Genomic DNA, 20,167 nt, shown 5'->3' with positions numbered 1-20,167 from the left:
GCTTCCTAGGGTTAGAGGCAGATGCTTGGAACTTAGAATGGTAGAAAGTGGCTTTAGCAGCAGAGACAGAGGAGGAAAATGTAGAGAGGAGGGAGTGAAAGGATGCCAGGTCCGCAGGGAGGCGGAGTTTTCTCCATTTCCGCCGGCTGCCCGGAGCCCTGTTCTGTGAGCTCGCAATGAGTCGCCGAGCCACGGAGCGGAGGGAGGACCGAGCCGCCTGGAGGATAGGGACATAGGGAGTCAAAGGATGCAGTAAGGGAGGAGAGGAGGGTTGAGGAGGCAGAATCAGGAGATAGGTTGGAGAAAGTTTGAGCAGAGGGAAGAGAAGATAGGATGGAAGAGGAGAGAGTAGCGGGGAGAGAGAGCGAAGGTTGGGACGGCGCGATACCATCCGAGTAGGGGCAGTGTGGGAAGTGTTGGATGAGAGCGAGAGGGAAAAGGATACAAGGTAGTGGTCGGAGACTTGGAGGGGAGTTGCAATGAGGTTAGTGGAAGAACAGCATCTAGTAAAGATGAGGTCAAGCGTATTGCCTGCCTTGTGAGTAGGGGGAAGGTGAGAGGGTGAGGTCAAAAGAGGAGAGGAGTGGAAAGAAGGAGGCAGAGAGGAATGAGTCAAAGGTAGACGGGGGAGGTTAAAGTCGCCCAGAACTGTGAGAGGTGAGCCGTCCTCAGGAAAGGAGCTTATCAAGGCATCAAGCTCATTGATGAACTCTCCAAGGAACCTGGAGGGCGATAAATGATAAGGATGTTAAGCTTGAAAGGGCTGGTAACTGTGACAGCATGGAATTCAAAGGAGGCAATAGACAGATGGGTAAGGGGAGAAAGAGAGAAGACCACTTGGGAGAGATGAGGATCCCGGTGCCACCACCCCGCTGACCAGAAGCTCTCGGGGTGTGCGAGAACACGTGGGCGGACGAGGAGAGAGCAGTAGGAGTAGCAGTGTTATCTGTGGTGATCCATGTTTCCGTCAGTGCCAAGAAGTCAAGGGACTGGAGGGAGGCATAGGCTGAGATGAACTCTGCCTTGTTGGCCGCAGATTGGCAGTTCCAGAGGCTACCGGAGACCTGAACTCCACGTGGGTCGTACGCGCTGGGACCACCAGGTTAGGGTGGTCGCGACACGCGGTGTGGAGCGTTTGTATGGTCTGTGCAGAGAGGAGAGAACAGGGATAGACAGACACATAGTTGACAGGCTACAGAAAAGGCTACGCTAATGCAAGGAAATTGAATGACAAGCGGACTACACGTCTCGAATGTTCAGAAAGTTAGCTTACGTAGCAAGAATCTTATTGACTAAAATGATTAAAATGATACAGTACTGCTAAAGTAGGCTAGCTGGCAGTAGCTGCGTTGTTGACACTACACTAATCAAGTCGTTCCGTTGAGTGTAATAATTTCTACAGTGCTGCTATTCGGGGCTAGCTGGCTAGCTAGCAGTGTTGTTTACGTTACGTTGAGTTAAAAACGACAATAGCTGGCTAGCGAACCTCAGTGAATTAAGATAATCACTCCAAGGCTACACACACTAAACTACACAATTATCTTGGAAACAAAGACAGCTATGTAGCTAGCTAACACTGAACTAATCAAGTCGTACAGTTGAGTGAATAGCACTACAGTGATGCTAATCTGTGTGCGTTAGCTAGCGTTGCTAGCTCCTGGGCGAATAGCAGTGAAGGCTACGTTAGGGCGACGAAATACGAAATACGATAATTATGCAATTATCTCTGATACAAGGACGGCTATGTAGCTAGCTAAGAAGAATGGCTAAGATTATGTAGCTAGCTAACAGTAAACTAATCAAGTCGTACAGTTGAGTGAATAGCACTACAGTGATGCTAATCTGTGTGCGTTAGCTAGCGTTAGCTAGCTCCTGGGCGAATAGCAGTGAAGGCCACGTTAGGGGCTGCACGAAATACGATAAGCAGTGAGGATGTGTTGGTCTATGAGGGCGTAACGTCTCAGCAGTGAGGATGTGTTGGTCTATGAGGGCGTAACGTCTCAGCAGTGAGGATGTGTTGGTCTATGAGGGCGTAACGTCTCAGCAGTGAGGATGTGTTGGTCTATGAGGGAGTAACGTCTCAACAGTGAGGATGTGTTGGTCTATGAGGGCGTAACGTGTTGGTCTATGAGGGCGTAACGTGTTGGTCTATGAGGGCGTAACGTCTCAGCAGTGAGGATGTGTTGGTCTATGAGGGCGTAACGTCCCAGCAGTGAGAATGTGTTGGTCTATGAGGGCGTAACGTCCCAGCAGTGAGGATGTGTTGGTCTATGAGGGCGTAACGTGTTGGTCTATGAGGGCGTAACGTCTCAGCAGTGAGGATGTGTTGGTCTATGAGGGCATAACGTCTCAGCAGTGAGGATGTGTTGGTCTATGAGGGCGTAACGTGTTGGTCTATGAGGGTGTAACGTCTCAGCAGTGAGGATGTGTTGGTCTATGAGGGCGTAATGTGTTGGTCTATGAGGGTGTAACGTCTCAGCAGTGAGGATGTGTTGGTCTATGAGGGCGTAACGTCTCAGCAGTGAGGATGTGTTGGTCTATGAGGGGCTTAACGTCTCAGCAGTGAGGATGTGTTGGTCTATGAGGGCGTAACGTCTCAGCAGTGAGGATGTGTTGGTCTATGAGGGCGTAACGTGTTGGTCTATGAGGGTGTAACGTCTCAGCAGTGAGGATGTGTTGGTCTATGAGGGCGTAATGTGTTGGTCTATGAGGGTGTAACGTCTCAGCAGTGAGGATGTGTTGGTCTATGAGGGCGTAACGTCTCAGCAGTGAGGATGTGTTGGTCTATGAGGGCGTAACGTCTCAGCAGTGAGGATGTGTTGGTCTATGAGGGCGTAATGTGTTGGTCTATGAGGGCGTAACGTCTCAGCAGTGAGGATGTGTTGGTCTATGAGGGCGTAACGTGTTGGTCTATGAGGGCGTAATGTGTTGGTCTATGAGGGCGTAACGTCTCAGCAGTGAGGATGTGTTGGTCTATGAGGGCGTAACGTCTCAGCAGTGAGGATGTGTTGGTCTATGAGGGCGTAACGTCTCAGCAGTGAGGATGTGTTGGTCTATGAGGGCGTAACGTCTCAGCAGTGAGGATGTGTTGGTCTATGAGGGCGTAACGTCTCAGCAGTGAGGATGTGTTGGTCTATGAGGGCGTAACGTCTCAGCAGTGAGGATGTGTTGGTCTATGAGGGCGTAATGTGTTGGTCTATGAGGGCGTAACGTCTCAGCAGTGAGGATGTGTTGGTCTATGAGGGCGTAACGTCCCAGCAGTGAGGGCGTGTTGGTCTATGAGGGCGTAACGTCCCAGCAGTGAGGACGTGTTGGTCTATGAGGGCGTAACGTCTCAGCAGTGAGGATGTGTTGGTCTATGAGGCGTAACGTCTCAGCAGTGAGGGGATGTGTTGGTCTATGAGGGCGTAACGTCTCAGCAGTGAGGATGTGTTGGTCTATGAGGGCGTAACGTCTCAGCAGTGAGGATGTGTTGGTCTATGAGGCGTAACGTCTCAGCAGTGAGGATGTGGTCTATGAGGCGTAACGTCTCAGCAGTGAGGATGTGTTGGTCTGAGGCAGTGAACGTGTTGGTCTATGAGGCGTAACGTCTCAGCAGTGAGGATGTGTTGGTCTATGAGGCGTAACGTCAGCAGTGAGGATGTGTTGGTCTATGAGGGCGTAACGTGTTGGTCTATGAGGCGTAACGTCTCAGCAGTGAGGATGTGTTGGTCTATGAGGGCGTAACGTCCCAGCAGTGAGGACGTGTTGGTCTATGAGGGGCGTGTTGGTCTATGAGGCGTAACGTCTCAGCAGTGAGGATGTGTTGGTCTATGAGGGCGTAACGTGTTGGTCTATGAGGGCGTATGTGTTGGTCAGTGAGGCGTGTTGGTCTATGAGGGAGGATGTGTGGTCTATGAGGGGCGTAACGTGTGTGTTGGTCTATGAGGCGTAACGTCTCAGCAGTGAGGATGTGTTGGTCTATGAGGGCTTAACGTCTCAGCAGTGAGGATGTGTTGGTCTATGAGGCGTAACGTCTCAGCAGTGAGGATGTGTTGGTCTATGAGGGCGTAACGTCTCAGCAGTGAGGAACGTGTTGGTCTATGAGGGCGTAACGTCTCAGCAGTGAGGATGTGTTGGTCTATGAGGCGTAACGTCCCAGCACAGTGAGGATGTGTTGGTCTATGAGGGCGTAACGTCCCAGCGCCCTGCAGTGAGGATGTGTTGGTCTATGAGGGCGTAACGTGTTGGTCTATGAGGGCGTAACGTCTCAGCAGTGAGGATGTGTTGGTCTATGAGGGCGTAACGTCCAGCAGTGAGGATGTGTTGGTCTATGAGGGCGTAACGTGTTGGCAGTGAGGGCGTAACGTCTCAGAGGGAGGATGTGTTGGTCTATGAGGGCGTAACGTCTCAGCAGTGAGGATGTGTTGGTCTGAGGGCGTAACGTGTTGGTCTATGAGGGCGTAACGTCTCAGCAGTGAGGATGTGTTGGTCTATGAGGGCGTAACGTCTCAGCAGTGAGGATGTGTTGGTCTATGAGGGCGTAACGTGTTGGTCTGAGGGCGTAACGTGTTGGTGTGTTATGAGGGCGTAACGTCCCAGCAGTGAGGATGTGTTGGTCTATGAGGGCGTAACGTGTTGGTCTATGAGGGCGTAACGTCTCAGCAGTGAGGATGTGTTGGTCTATGAGGGCGTAACGTGTTGGTCTATGAGGGCGTAACGTCTCAGCAGTGAGGATGTGTTGGTCTATGAGGGCGTAACGTCTCAGCAGTGAGGATGTGTTGGTCTATGAGGGCGTAACGTCTCAGCAGTGAGATGTGTTGGTCTATGAGGGCGTAACGTCCCAGCAGTGAGGATGTGTTGGTCTATGAGGGCGTAACGTCTCAGCAGTGAGGATGTGTTGGTCTATGAGGGCGTAACGTGTTGGGTCTATGAGGCGTAACGTCTCAGCAGTGAGGATGTGTTGGTCTATGAGGGCGTAACGTCTCAGCAGTGAGATGTGTTGGTCTATGAGGCGTAACGTCTCAGCAGTGAGGATGTGTTGGTCTATGAGGCGTAACGTCTCAGCAGTGAGGATGTGTTGGTCTATGAGGGCGTATGTGTTGGTCTATGAGGGCGTAACGTCTCAGCAGTGAGGATGTGTTGGTCTATGAGGGCGTAACGTCTCAGCAGTGAGGATGTGTTGGTCTATGAGGGGCGTAACGTTGGTCTCAGCAGTGAGGGCGTAACGTCTCAGCAGTGAGGATGTGTTGGTCTATGAGGGCGTAACGTCTCAGCAGTGAGGATGTGTTGGTCTGAGGGCATAACGTGTTGGTCTATGAGGGCGAACGTCCCAGCAGTGAGGATGTGTTGGTCTATGAGGGCGTAACGTCCCAGCAGTGAGGATGTGTTGGTCTATGAGGGCGTAACGTGTTGGCTCTATGGGGCGTAGGTCCCAGCAGTGAGGATATGTTGGTCTATGAGGGCGTAACGTCCCAGCAGTGAGGGGATTGGTCTATGAGGGGCGTAACGTCTCAGCAGTGAGGATGTGTTGGTCTATGAGGGCGTAACGTCTCAGCAGTGAGATGTGTTGGTCTATGAGGGCGTAACGTCTCAGCAGTGAGGATGTGTTGGTCTATGAGGGCGTAACGTCTCAGCAGTGAGGATGTGTTGGTCTGAGGGCGTAACGTCTCAGCAGTGAGGATGTGTTGGTCTATGAGGGTAACGTCTCAGCAGTGAGGATGTGTTGGTCTATGAGGGCGTAACGTCTCTCAGCAGTGAGGATGTGTTGGTCTATGAGGGCGTAACGTCTCAGCAGTGAGGATGTGTTGGTCTATGAGGGCGTAACGTGTTGGTCTATGAGGGCGTAACGTCCCAGCAGTGAGGATGTGTTGGTCTATGAGGGCGTAACGTCTCAGCAGTGAGGATGTGTTGGGTCTATGAGGGCGTAACGTCTCAGCAGTGAGGATGTGTTGGTCTATGAGGGCGTAACGTCTCAGCAGTGAGGATGTGTTGGTCTATGAGGGCGTAACGTGTTGGTCAGTGAGGTAACGTGTTGGTCTATGAGGGCGTAACGTCTCAGCAGTGAGGATGTGTTGGTCTATGAGGGCGTAACGTCTCAGCAGTGAGGATGTGTTGGTCTATGAGGGCGTAACGTCCCAGCAGTGAGGATGTGTTGGTCTATGAGGTGTAACGTGTTGGTCAGCAGTGAGTAACGTGTTGGTCTATGAGGGCGTAACGTCTCAGCAGTGAGGATGTGCTGGTCTATGAGGGCGTAATGTGTTGGTCTATGAGGGCGTAACGTCTCAGCAATGTGGGAGTGTTGGTCTATGAGGGCGTAATGTGTTGGTCTATGAGGGCGTAACGTCTCAGCAGTGAGGATGTGTTGGTCTAACGGTGAGGCGTAACGTCTCAGCAGTGAGGATGTCTTGGTCTATGAGGGCGTAACGTCCCAGCAGTGAGGATGTGTTGGTCTATGAGGGCGTAATGTGTTGGTCTATGAGGCGTAACGTCTCAGCAGTGAGATGAGGGCGTGTTGGTCTATGAGGCGTAACGTCTTAGCAGTGAGGATGTGTTGGTCTATGAGGGCGTAACGTCTCAGCAGTGAGGATGTGTTGGTCTATGAGGGCGTAACGTCTCAGCAGTGAGGGTGTTGGTCTATGAGGGCGTAATGTGTTGGTCTATGAGGGCGTAACGTCTCAGCAGTGAGGATGTGTTGGTCTATGAGGGCGTAACGTGTTGGTCTATGAGGGCGTAACGTCTCAGCAGTGAGGATGTGTTGGTCTATGAGGGCGTAACGTCTCAGCAGTGAGGATGTGTTGGTCTATGAGGGCGTAACGTCTCAGCAGTGAGGATGTGTTGGTCTATGAGGGCGTAACGTCTCAGCAGTGAGGATGTGTTGGTCTATGAGGGCGTAACGTCTCAGCAGTGAGGATGTGTTGGTCTATGAGGGCGTAACGTCTCAGCAGTGAGGATGTGTTGGTCTATGAGGGCGTAACGTGTGTGGTCTATGAGGGCGTAACGTCTCAGCAGTGAGGATGTGTTGGTCTATGAGGGCGTAACGTCTCAGCAGTGAGGATGTGTTGGTCTATGAGGGCGTAACGTCCTCAGCAGTGAGGATGTGTTGGTCTATGAGGGCGTAACGTCTCAGCAGTGAGGATGTGTTGGTCTATGAGGGCGTAACGTCCCAGCAGTGAGGATGTGTTGGTCTATGAGGGCGTAACGTCTCAGCAGTGAGGATGTGTTGGTCTATGAGGGTAACGTGTTGGTCTATGAGGGTGTAACGTCTCAGCAGTGAGGATGTGTTGGTCTATGAGGGCGTAACGTCTCAGCAGTGAGGATGTGTTGGTCTGAGGGCGTAACGCCCCAGCAGTGAGGATGTGTTGGTCTATGAGGCGTAACGTCTCAGCAGTGAGGATGTGCTGGCTCTATGAGGGCGTAACGTCTCAGCAGTGAGGATGTGTTGGTCTATGAGGCGTAACGTCTCAGCAGTGAGGATGTGTTGGTCTATGAGGGCGTAATGGTGGGCGTCCCAGCAGTGAGGATGTGTTGGTCTATGAGGGCGTAAACGCCTCAGCAGTGAGGATGTGTTGGTCTATGAGGGCGTAACGTGTTGGTCTATGAGGGCGTAATGTGTTGGTCTATGAGGAGGCGTAACGTGTTGGTCTATGAGGGCGTAACGTGTTGGTCTATGAGGGCGTAACGTCTGGTCTAGAGGGCGTAACGCCTGAGGATGTGTTGGTCTATGAGGGCGCGTCTCAGCAGTGAGGACGTGTTGGTCTATGAGGGCGTAACGTCTCAGCAGTGAGGATGTGTTGGTCTATGAGGGCGTAACGTCTCAGCAGTGAGGATGTGTTAGTCTATGAGGGCGTAACGTCTCAGCAGTGAGGATGTGTTGGTCTATGAGGGCGTAACGTCTCAGCAGTGAGTGACGTGTTGGTCTATGAGGGCGTAACGTCTCAGCAGTGAGGATGTGTTGGTCTATGAGGGCGTAACGTCTCAGCAGTGAGGATGTGTTGGTCTATGAGGGCGAATGTCTCAGCAGTGAGGATGTGTTGGTCTATGAGGGCGTAACGTTCCAGCAGTGAGGATGTGTTGGTCTATGAGGGCGTAACGTCTCAGCAGTGAGGATGTAACGTTGGTCTATGAGGCGTAACGTCCCAGCAGTGAGGATGTGTTGGTCTATGAGGGCGTAACGTCTCAGCAGTGAGGATGTGTTAGTCTATGAGGGCGTAACGTCTCAGCAGTGAACGAGTGTGTTGGTCTATGAGGGCGTAACGTCTCAGCAGTGAGGACGTGTTGGTCTATGAGGGCGTAACGTCTCAGCAGTGAGGATGTGTTGGTCTATGAGGGCGTAACGTCTCAGCAGTGAGGATGTGTTGGGTCTATGAGGGCGTAACGTCTCTGCAGTGAGTGATGTGTTGGTCTATGAGGGCGTAACGTCTCAGCAGTGAGGATGTGTTGGTCTATGAGGGCGTAATGGATGATAGTAGCAGTGAGGTAGTGTGTTGGTCTATGAGGCGTAACGTGTAATGGTCTATGAGGGCGTAAACGTGATCAGCAGTGAGATGTGTTGGTCTATGAGGGCGTAACTGTGATAGTAGTGAGGATGTGTTGGTCTATGAGGTAACAGCGTAGTGATGTTGACCAGCAGTGAGGATGTTGGTCTATGTTTAAGTTGGGGTAATGGATGATAGTAGCAGTGATAATGTAGTGATGTTGGGGTAATGGATGATAGTAACAGTGATAATGTAGTGATGTTGGGGTAATGGATGATAGTAACAGTGATAATGTACTGATGTTGGGGTTATGGATGATAGTAACTGATGTGATAATGTAGTGATGTTGACCATGCTGTTTAAGTTGGGGTAATGGATGATAGTAACAGTGATAATGTAGTGATGTTGACCATGCTGTTTAAGTTGGGGTAATGGATGATAATGTAGTGATGTTGACCATGCTGTTTAAGTTGGGGTAATGGATGATATTAACTGTGATAATGTAGTGATGTTGACCATGCTGTTTAAGTTGGGATGATCGTATCAGTGATAATGATAGTATGCAGTGATAATGTAGTGATGTTGGGGTAATGGATGATATTAACTGTGATAATGTAGTGATGTTGACCATGCTGTTTAAGTTGGGGTTATGGATGATAGTATCAGTGATAATGTAGTGATGTTGACCATGCTGTTTAAGTTGGGGTTATGGATGATAGTAACTGTGATAATGTGGAGTGATGTTGACCATGCTGTTTAAGTTGGGGTAATGGATGATAGTAACTGATAATGTAGTGATGTCGACCATGCTGTTTAAGTCATGGTAATGGATGATAGTAACTGTGATAATGTAGTGATGTTAGCAATGCTGTTTGTCTCTAGGTTTTGAAGTTGGGGTAATGGATGATAGTAACAGTGATAATGTAGTGATGTTGACCATGCTGTTTAAGTTGGGGTAATGGATGATAGTAACTGTGATAATGTAGTGATGTTGACCATGCTGTTTAAGCTGGGGTAATGGATGATAGTAGCAGTGATAATGTAGTGATGTTGATCATGCTGTTTTTAAGCTGGGGTAATGGATGATAGTAACTGTGATAATGTAGTGATGTTGACCATGCTGTTTAAATTGGGGTAATGGATGATAGTAACAGTGATAATGTAGTGATGTTGGGGTAATGGATGGTAGTAACAGTGATAATGTAGTGATGTTGACCATGCTGTTTAAGTTGGGAGTAATGGATGATAGTAGCAGTGATAATGTAGTGATGTTGATCATGCTGTTTAAGTTGGGGTAATGGATGATAGTAACTGTGATAATGTAGTGATGTTGACCATGCTGTTTAAATTGGGGTAATGGATGATAGTAACAGTGATAATGTAGTGATGTTGGGGTAATGGATGATAGTAACTGTGATAATGTAGTGATGTTGGGGTTATGGATGATAGTAACTGTGATAATGTAGTGATGTTGACCATGCTGTTTAAGTTGGGGTAATGGATGATAATGTAGCGATGTTGACCATGTGTTTAAGTTGGTAATGGATGATATTAACTGTGATAATGTAGTGATGTTGACCATGCTGTTTAAATTGGGGTAATGGATGATAGTAACTGTGATAATGTAGTGATGTTGACCATACTGTTTACGTTGGGGTAATGGATGATAGTAACAGTGATACTGTAGTGATGTTGGGGTTATGGATGATAGTAACTGTGATAATGTAGTGATGTTGACCATGCTGTTTATAGTTGGGGTAATGGATGATAGTAACTGTGATAATGTAGTGATGTTCACCATGCTGTTTAAGTTGGGGTAATGGGTGATAGTATCAGTGATAATGTAGTGATGTTGATCATGCTGTTTGTCTCCTCCAGGCTTTAAAAGTGCCTTCGTCCTGAAGAGTTCTGCCCCCAGAAACCTGTCCCCCTCCCCCGGCCAGGGCAGCACCACCCCTCCTAGTAAGCCCCAGGGTTTACCGGCATCCCCCTCAACAGCAACGTGGTGGAGCCTGCCCCCCTGCATCCAGCCCCCGGTGAGACAGACAGACCAGACCAACCACATCACCTTTACAGACCAACCATCACATCACCTTTACAGACCAACCATCACATCACCTTTACAGACTAGACATCACCTTTACAGACTAGACATCACCTTTACAGACCAACCATCACCTTTACAGACCAGACATCACCTTTACAGACCAACCATCACATCACCTTTACAGACCAACCATCACATCACCTTTACAGACCAACCATCACATCACCTTTACAGACCAACCATCACATCACCTTACAGACCAGACCATCACACCTTCACCTACAGACCAACCATCAGATCATTTACAGACCAACCATCACATCACCTACAGACCAACCATCACATCACCTTTACAGACCAACCATCACATCACCTTTACAGACCAACCATCACATCACCTTTACAGACCAACCATCACATCACCTTTACAGACCAACCATCACATCACCTTTACAGACCAACCATCACATCACCTTTACAGACCAACCATCACATCACCTTTACAGACCAACCATCACATCACCTTTACAGACCAACCATCACATCACCTTTACAGACCAACCATCACATCACCTTTACAGACCAACCATCACATCACCTTTACAGACCAACCATCACATCACCTTTACAGACCAGACATCACCTTTACAGACCAGACATCACCTTTACAGACCAGACATCACCTTTACAGACCAACCATCCATCACCACCTTTACAGACCAACCATCCATCACATCACCTTTACAGACCAACCACATCACCTTTACAGACCAACCATCACATCACCTTTACAGACCAACCATCACATCACCTTTACAGACTAGACATCATCTTTACAGACCAACCATCACCTTTACAGACCAACCATCACCTTTACAGACCAACCATCCATCACATCACCTTTACAGACCAGATCATCACCTTTACAGACCAACCATCCATCACACAGACCAACCATCACCACCTTTTACAGACCAGACATCACCTTTTACAGACCAACCATCACATCACCTTTACAGACTAGACATCACCTTTACAGACCAACCATCACATCACCTTTACAGACCAGATATCACATCACCTTTACAGACCAGACATCACATCACTTTTACAGACCAAACATCACATCACCTTTACAGACCAACCATCACATCACTTTTACAGACTAGACATCACCTTTACAGACTAGACATCACCTTTACAGACTAGACATCACCTTTACAGACCAGACATCACCTTTACAGACCAACCATCATCATCATCTTTACAGACCAACCATCACATCACCTTTCAGACCAGTCACAGACCACTACATCACATTTACAGACCAGACAGACCACCACAGACTTTACAGACCAACCATCACATCACCTTTACAGACAGACCACACCTTTACAGACACCAACCATCCAGGCCACCACCTTTACACACACCAGACAGGCCATCACCTTTACAGACACCAGACATCACCACCACCTTTACAGACACCACAGACAGGCCACCACCTTTACAGACACCAGACAGGCCACCACCTTTACAGACACCAGACAGGCCACCACCTTTACAGACACCAGACAGGCCACCACCTTTACAGACACACAGACAGGCCACCACCTTTACAGACACCAGACAGGCCACCACCTTTACAGACACCAGACAGACCACCACACTTTACAGACACCAGACAGACCACCACCTTTACAGACAGACATCACCTTTACAGACCACCACCTTTACAGACACCAGACAGACCAACCATCCTTTACAGACACCAGACAGGCCACCACCTTTACAGACACCAGACAGGCCACCACCTTTACAGACACCAGACAGGCCACCACCTTTACAGACACCAGACAGGCCACCACCTTTACAGACACCATCTTTACAGGCCACCACCTTTACAGACACCGGACAGGCCACCACCTTTACAGACACCGGACAGACCACCACCTTTACAGACACCGGACAGGCCACCACCTTTACAGACACCAGACAGGCCACCACCTTTACAGACACCGGACAGGCCACCACCTTTACAGACACCACCTTTACAGGCCACCACCTTTACAGACACCAGACAGGCCACCACCTTTACAGACACCAGACAGGCCACCACCTTTACAGACACCGGACAGGACCACCACCTTTACAGACACCAGACAGGCCACCACCTTTACAGACACCAGACAGGCCACCACCTTTACAGACACCAGACAGGCCACCACCTTTACAGACACCAGACAGGCCACCACCTTTACAGACACCAGACAGACCACCACCTTTACAGACACCAGACAGGCCACCACCTTTACAGACACCAGACAGGCCACCACCTTTACAGACACCAGACAGGCCACCACCTTTACAGACACCAGACAGGCCACCACCTTTACAGACACCAGACAGGCCACCACCTTTACAGACACCAGACAGGCCACCACCTTTACACACACCAGACACTAGACACCAGACAGACCACCACCTTTACAGACACCAGACACTAGACACCAGACAGACCACCACCTTTACAGACACCAGACACTAGACACCAGACAGACCACCACCTTTACAGACACCAGACAGGCCACCACCTTTACAGACAAAAGACATGCCACCACCTTTACAGACACCAGACACTAGACACCAGACAGACCACCACCTTTACAGACACCAGACAGGCCACCACCTTTACAGACACCAGACAGGCCACCACCTTTACAGACACCAGACAGGCCACCACCTTTACAGACACCAGACAGACCACCACCTTTACAGACACCAGACAGGCCACCACCTTTACAGACACCAGACAGGCCACCACCTTTACAGACACCAGACAGGCCACCACCTTTACAGACACCAGACAGGCCACCACCTTTACAGACACCAGACAGGCCACCACCTTTACAGACACCAGACAGGCCACCACCTTTACAGACACCAGACAGGCCACCACCTTTACACACACCAGACACCAGACAGGCCACCACCTTTACAGACCCAGACAGGCCACCACCTTTACAGACACCAGACAGGCCACCACCTTTACAGACACCAGACAGGCCACCACCTTTACAGACACAGACACCACCTTTACAGACAGACAGGCCACCACCTTTACAGACACCAGACAGGCCACCACCTTTACAGACACCAGACAGGCCACCACCTTTACACACACCAGACAGACCACCACCTTTACACACACCAGACAGACCACCACCTTTACAGACACCAGACAGACCACCACCTTTACACACACCAGACAGGCCACCACCTTTACACACACCAGACAGACCACCACCTTTACAGACACAACAACACATATTTGATTCAAACTGTTGTAAATGACTCCATATGGGGGGGTGTTCAGCTCTCCCCAGTCCCCAGGGGTGTACCTGGCTCCAGAGAACTTCCAGCAGAGGAACATGGCACTGATCCAGTCCATTAAGAACCTACTGCAGAACGACCAGTCACGATTCAACCAGTTCAAGGACTACTCTGGACAGTTTAGACAGGTAAGACTCTTAACCCCCCCAACCCTGACTCCTAACCTTAACCCCCCTAACCCTGACTCCTAACCTTAACCCCCTAACCCTGACTCCTAACCTTAACCCCCTAACCCTGACTCCTAACCTTAACCCCCCTAACCCTGACTCCTAACCTTAACCCCCTAACCCTCCTCTGGACAGTTTAGACAGGTAAGCCCTGACTCCTAACCTTTACCCCCAGCCCTGACTCCTAACCTTAACCCCCCTAGCCCTGACTCCTAACCTTAACCCCCCTAACCCTGACTCCTAACCTTAACCCTGACTCCTAACCTTAACCCCCCTAACCCTGACTCCTAACCTTAACCCCCCTAGCCCTGACTCCTAACCTTAACCCCCCTAACCCTGACTCCTAACCCCCTAACCCCCTAACCCCCCTAACCCTGACTCCTAACCTTAACCCCCCTAACCCTGACTCCTAACCTTAACCCCCCTAACCCTGACTCCTAACCTTAACCCCCCTAACCCTGACTCCTAACCTTAACCCCCCTAACCCTGACTCCTAACCTTAACCCCCCTAACCCTGACTCCTAACCTTAACCCCCCTAACCCTGACTCCTAACCTTAACCCCCCTAACCCTGACTCCTAACCTTAACCCCTAACCCTGACTCCTAACCTTAACCCCCTGACCCTGACTCCTAACCTTAACCCCCTAACCCTGACTCCTAACCTTAACCCCCTAACCCTGACTCCTAACCTTAACCCCCTAACCCTGACTCCTAACCTTAACCCCCTAACCCTGACTCCTAACCTTAACCCCTAACCCTGACTCCTAACCTTAACCCCCCCTAACCCTGACTCCTAACCTTAACCCCCTAACCCCTGACTCCTAACCTTAACCCCTAACCCTGACTCCTAACCTTAACCCCCTAACCCTGACTCCTAACCTTAACCCCCTAACCCTGACTCCAAACACTCAGTAAGGCCAGCAGGCTAATGTTCCTATAGACCAGCAGGCCAATGTTCCTATAGGCCCAATGTAAGACCAGCAGGCTAATGTTCCTATAGACTCAGTAAGACCAGCAGGCTAATGTTCCTATAGGCCCAGTAAGACCAGCAGGCTAATGTTCCTATAGACCCAGTAAGACCAGCAGGCTAATGTTCCTATAGACCCAGTAAGACCAGCAGGCTAATGTTCCTGTAGACCAGTAAGGCCAGCAGGCTAATGTTCCTGTAGACTCAGTAAGACCAGCAGGCTAATGTTCCTATAGACCCAGTAAGACCAGCAGGCTAATGTTCCTATAGACTCAGTCAGACCAGCAGGCTAATGGTCCTATAGACCAACAGGCTAATGTTCCTATAGACTCAGTAAGACCAGCAGGCTAATGTTCCTATAGACCAGCAGGCTAATGTTCCTGTAGACTCAGTAGGACCAGCAGGCTAATGTTCCTATAGACTCAGTAGGACCAACAGGCTAATGTTCCTATAGACCCAGTAGGACCAACAGGCTAATGTTCCTATAGACCAACAGGCTAATGTTCCTATAGACCAGTAGGACCAGCAGGCTAATGTTCCTATAGACCAGTAAGACAGGCTAATGTTCCTATAGACCAGTAGGACCAGCAGGCTAATGTTCCTATAGACTCAGTAGACCAACAGGCTAATGTTCCTATAGACTCAGTAGGACCAACAGGCTAATGTTCCTATAGACTCAGTAGGACCAACAGGCTAATGTTCCTATAGACCAACAGGCTAATGTTCCTACCAGCAGGCTGATGTTCCTATAGACTCAGTAGGACCAGCAGGCTAATGTTCCTATAGACTCAGTAGGACCAACAGGCTAATGTTCCTATAGACCAACAGGCTAATGTTCCTATAGACCAACAGGCTAATGTTCCTATAGACCAACAGGCTAATGTTTCTATAGACTCAGTAGGACCAACAGGCTAATGTTCCTATCCACCCAGTAAGACCAGCAGGATAATGTTCCTATAGACCCAGTAAGACCAGCAGGCTAATGTTCCTATAGACTCAGTAGGACCAACAGGCTAATGTTCCTATAGACTCAGTAGGACCAACAGGCTAATGTTCCTATAGACCAACAGGCTAATGGTCCTACCAACAGGCTAATGTTCCTATAGACCAGGCTAATGGTCCTATAGACCAACAGGCTAATGTTCCTATAGACTCAGCAAGACCAACAGCCTAATGTTCCTATAGACCAACAGTAATGTTCCTACCAACAGGCTAATGTTCCTATAGACCAGCAGGCTAATGTTCCTATAGACTCAGTAGGACCAACAGGCTAATGTTCCTATAGACCAACAGGCTAATGTTCCTATAGACCAACAGGCTAATGTTCCTATAGACTCAGTAGGACCAACAGGCTAATGTTCCTATAGACTCAGTAGGACCAACAGGCTAATGTTCCTATAGACCAGCAGGCTAATGTTCCTATAGACCAACAGGCTAATGTTCCTATAGACCAGGACAGGCTAATGTTCCTATAGACTCAGTAGGACCAACAGGCTAATGTTCCTATAGACTCAACCAGGCTAATGTTCCTATAGACTCAGTAGGACCAACAGGCTAATGTTCCTATAGACTCAGTAGGACCAACAGGCTAATGTTCCTATAGACTCAGTAGGACCAACAGGCTAATGTTCCTATAGACCAACCAGGCTAATGTTCCTATAGACTCAGACCAACAGGCTAATGTTCCTATAGACCAAGGACCAACAGGCTAATGTTCCTATAGACCAACAGGCTAATGTTCCTATAGACCAACAGGCTAATGTTCCTATAGACCAACAGGCTAATGTTCCTATAGACCAGTACAGGCTAATGTTCCTATAGACTCAGTAGGACCAATAGGCTAATGTTCCTATAGACCAACAGGCTAATGTTCCTATAGACCAACAGGCTAATGTTCCTATAGACTCAGTAGGACCAGCAGGCTAATGTTCCTATAGACCAACAGGCTAATGTTCCTATAGACCAGTAGGACCAACAGGCTAATGTTCCTATAGACTCAGTAGGACCAACAGGCTAATGTTCCTATAGACTCAGTAGGACCAGCAGGCTAATGTTCCTATAGACTCAGTAGGACCAACAGGCTAATGTTCCTATAGACTCAGTAGGACCAACAGGCTAATGTTCCTATAGACCAACAGGCTAATGTTCCTATAGACCAACAGGCTAATGTTCCTATAGACCAACAGGCTAATGTTCCTATAGACCAACAGGCTAATGTTCCTATAGACCAACAGGCTAATGTTCCTATAGACTCAGTAGGACCAGCAGGCTAATGTTCCTATAGACTCAGTAGGACCAACAGGCTAATGTTCCTATAGACTCAGTAGGACCAACAGGCTAATGTTCCTATAGACCAACAGGCTAATGTTCCTATAGACCAACAGGCTAATGTTCCTATAGACCAACAGGCTAATGTTCCTATAGACCAAGGACCAGCAGGCTAATGTTCCTATAGACCAACAGGCTAATGTTCCTATAGACCAACAGGCTAATGTTCCTATAGACTCAGTAGGACCAACAGGCTAATGTTCCTATAGACTCAGTAGGACCAACAGGCTAATGTTCCTATAGACCAGCAGGCTAATGTTCCTATAGACTCAGTAGGACCAACAGGCTAATGTTCCTATAGACTCAGTAGGACCAACAGGCTAATGTTCCTATAGACTCAGTAGGACCAGCAGGCTAATGTTCCTATAGACTCAGTAGGACCAACAGGCTAATGTTCCTATAGACCAACAGGCTAGTGTTCCTATAGACTCAGTAGGACCAACAGGCTAATGTTCCTATAGACCAACAGGCTAATGTTCCTATAGACCAACAGGCTAATGTTCCTATAGACCAACAGGCTAATGTTCCTATAGACTCAGTAGGACCAACAGGCTAATGTTCCTATAGACTCTATGTTCTAGTCTATTATTATTGGTATGAAACTGTTTATAAAAGTTGTATTTAAACGTGACACAGCAGCAGCATGTTGCCATGGGGACAGTGAAGTCTGTAACACCAACAGGGTCTGTTCCTGCTGTACCACCAGAGCTGTAGGACTCTGTTAGGGGACAACTTTGGCGGCGTCTTCAATGAGCTGCTGGTGTTCCTGATTTACGAGGAAACAGCAGGAGCTGCTGACAGCCCACGCAGAACCGGGCCATGGAAAGACAGGGAGGGGGCGGGACCAGGAAGAACAGGAAAGTGCCTGGCAGACCCCCTCCAGCGCCATCTCTAATGCAGCCGCGCTGGACTGCCAGGTTGCCCACCTGCTGGGGTGCTGGACCCTAAAGACTTCAACTCCCATAAGACCTTGCCCTGGGGACAACGAGGACTTCCCAGCCCCTGCAGGACATCAGCCGCATCATCAGCTAGCCCTGGCCTGGGACAGACATGCGCACTGCCCAATCACAGCCCTGCCTGTTGCCATTCAGGGAAGCCTGTTTCCATGGTGACCATGGCCAGAGAGGACGTTGGGTAGTGTATTTGATGGCGAGGCTGGGGCCAGCAGGAGGTTGAACTGAATTCTGGTTGCCAGATGTTTGACCTGATTCCCGGTGTGATTCCGGCTGGACCTGGACCCAGCCTGGCGACCCGAACCTGGAGGGCCCTACAAGTACCACATGTTGTGTATTAATAAGAAGAATGGTTCTATATATTTGATTTTTCTCCCCCTCTCTTCTGATCACATTTCCATGATGTTGATAAAGTGTTGAAGGAGTGACGGTTGTTTTATCAGGTTTGATGACTGAGGAGAGTTTATTAAGTCAGACCATCTACTACTCCTCGAGACAGTCAGACCATCTACTACTCCCTCGGAAAGGAGACAGTCAGACCCTCTACTACTCCCTCGGAGACAGTCAGACCATCTACTACTCCCTCGGAGACAGTCAGACCATCTACTACTCCCTCGAGACAGTCAGACCATCTACTACTCCTCGGAGACAGTCAGACCCTCTACTACTCCCTCGGAGACAGTCAGACCCTCTACTACTCCCTCGAGACAGTCAGACCATCTACTACTCCCTCGCAGACAGTCAGACCATCTACTACTCCCTCGCAGACAGTCAGACCATCTACTACTCCCTCGAGACAGTCAGACCATCTACTACTCCCTCGAGACAGTCAGACCATCTACTACTCCCTCGGAGAGGAGACAGTCAGACCATCTACTACTCCCTCGGAGAGGAGACAGTCAGACCCTCTACTACTCCCTCGGAGACAGTCAGACCCTCTACTACTCCCTCGGAGACAGTCAGACCCTCTACTACTCCCTCGGAGACAGTCAGACCCTCTACTACTCCCTCGGAGACAGTCAGACCCTCTACTACTCCCTCGGAGACAGTCAGACCCTCTACTACTCCCTCGGAGACAGTCAGACCATCTACTACTCCCTCGGAGACAGTCAGACCCTCTACTACTCCCTCGAGACAGTCAGACCATCTACTACTCCCTGGAGAGGAGACAGTCAGACCCTCTACTACTCCTCGAGACAGTCAGACCCTCTACTACTCCCTGAGACAGTCAGAACTACTCCCTCGAGACAGTCAGACCCTTTGCTCCTGAAGACAGTCAGACCATCTACTACTCCCCTCGAGACAGTCAGACCATCTACTACTCCCTCGAGACAGTCAGACCATCTACTACTCCCTCGAGACAGTCAGACCATCTACTACTCCTCGAGACAGGAGACCATCTACTACTCCCTCGGAGACAGTCAGACCCTCTACTACTCCTCGGAGAGAGACAGTCAGACCATCTACTACTCCCTCGAGACAGTCAGACCCTCTACTACTCCCTCGGAGACAGTCAGACCATCTACTACTCCCCGGAGACAGTCAGACCATCTACTACTCCTCGGAGACAGTCAGACCATCTACTACTCCTCGGAGAGGAGACAGTCAGACCCTCTACTACTCCCTCGGAGACAGTCAGACCATCTACTACTCCCTCGGAGAGGAGACAGTCAGACCCTCTACTTCTCCCTCGGAGAGAGACAGTCAGACCCTCTACTACTCCCTCGGAGAGAGACAGTCAGACCCTCTACTACTCCCTCGGAGAACACAGTCAGACCCTCTACTACCCCTCGGAGAGAGACAGTCAGACCCTTTTACTCCCCTCGGAGACAGTCAGACCCTCTACTACTCCTCGG

General features: G+C 49.5%; 2 long non-coding RNA genes and 1 pseudogene across 4 annotated transcripts; 1 reads left to right on the top strand and 2 right to left on the bottom strand.

Moving 5' to 3' along the window:
* The window catches only part of LOC127927942 (E3 ubiquitin-protein ligase ZNF598-like), a 62,614-nt pseudogene extending 44,191 nt beyond the window's left edge, over positions 1 to 18,423 (top strand).
* On the bottom strand, positions 10,524 to 11,327 carry LOC127927944 (uncharacterized). Of its 3 annotated transcripts, none has more exons than XR_008129625.1 (4): positions 11,265 to 11,327; positions 10,852 to 11,126; positions 10,680 to 10,754; positions 10,524 to 10,574 (listed from the first exon to the last, which is right to left on the bottom strand). It is a non-coding gene; the product is annotated as an uncharacterized LOC127927944 (long non-coding RNA). The 3 variants fall into 3 exon arrangements; XR_008129624.1 differs by having other exon boundaries at positions 10,532 to 10,574; positions 10,655 to 10,754; XR_008129623.1 differs by lacking the exon at positions 10,524 to 10,574 and having other exon boundaries at positions 10,587 to 10,754.
* On the bottom strand, positions 12,654 to 13,692 carry LOC127927947 (uncharacterized). The gene is made up of 3 exons (XR_008129632.1): positions 13,676 to 13,692; positions 13,166 to 13,496; positions 12,654 to 12,947 (listed from the first exon to the last, which is right to left on the bottom strand). It is a non-coding gene; the product is annotated as an uncharacterized LOC127927947 (long non-coding RNA).
* Positions 18,424 to 20,167: the final 1,744 nt, after the last annotated feature.

The sequence above is a fragment of the Oncorhynchus keta genome, unplaced genomic scaffold (assembly GCF_023373465.1).
Source record: "Oncorhynchus keta strain PuntledgeMale-10-30-2019 unplaced genomic scaffold, Oket_V2 Un_scaffold_19589_pilon_pilon, whole genome shotgun sequence".
In the NCBI taxonomy this organism is placed as follows: domain Eukaryota; kingdom Metazoa; phylum Chordata; class Actinopteri; order Salmoniformes; family Salmonidae; genus Oncorhynchus; species Oncorhynchus keta.
The sequence above is the reverse complement of the archived record's forward strand: the minus strand, read 5'-3'. Positions and strand labels throughout refer to the sequence as shown.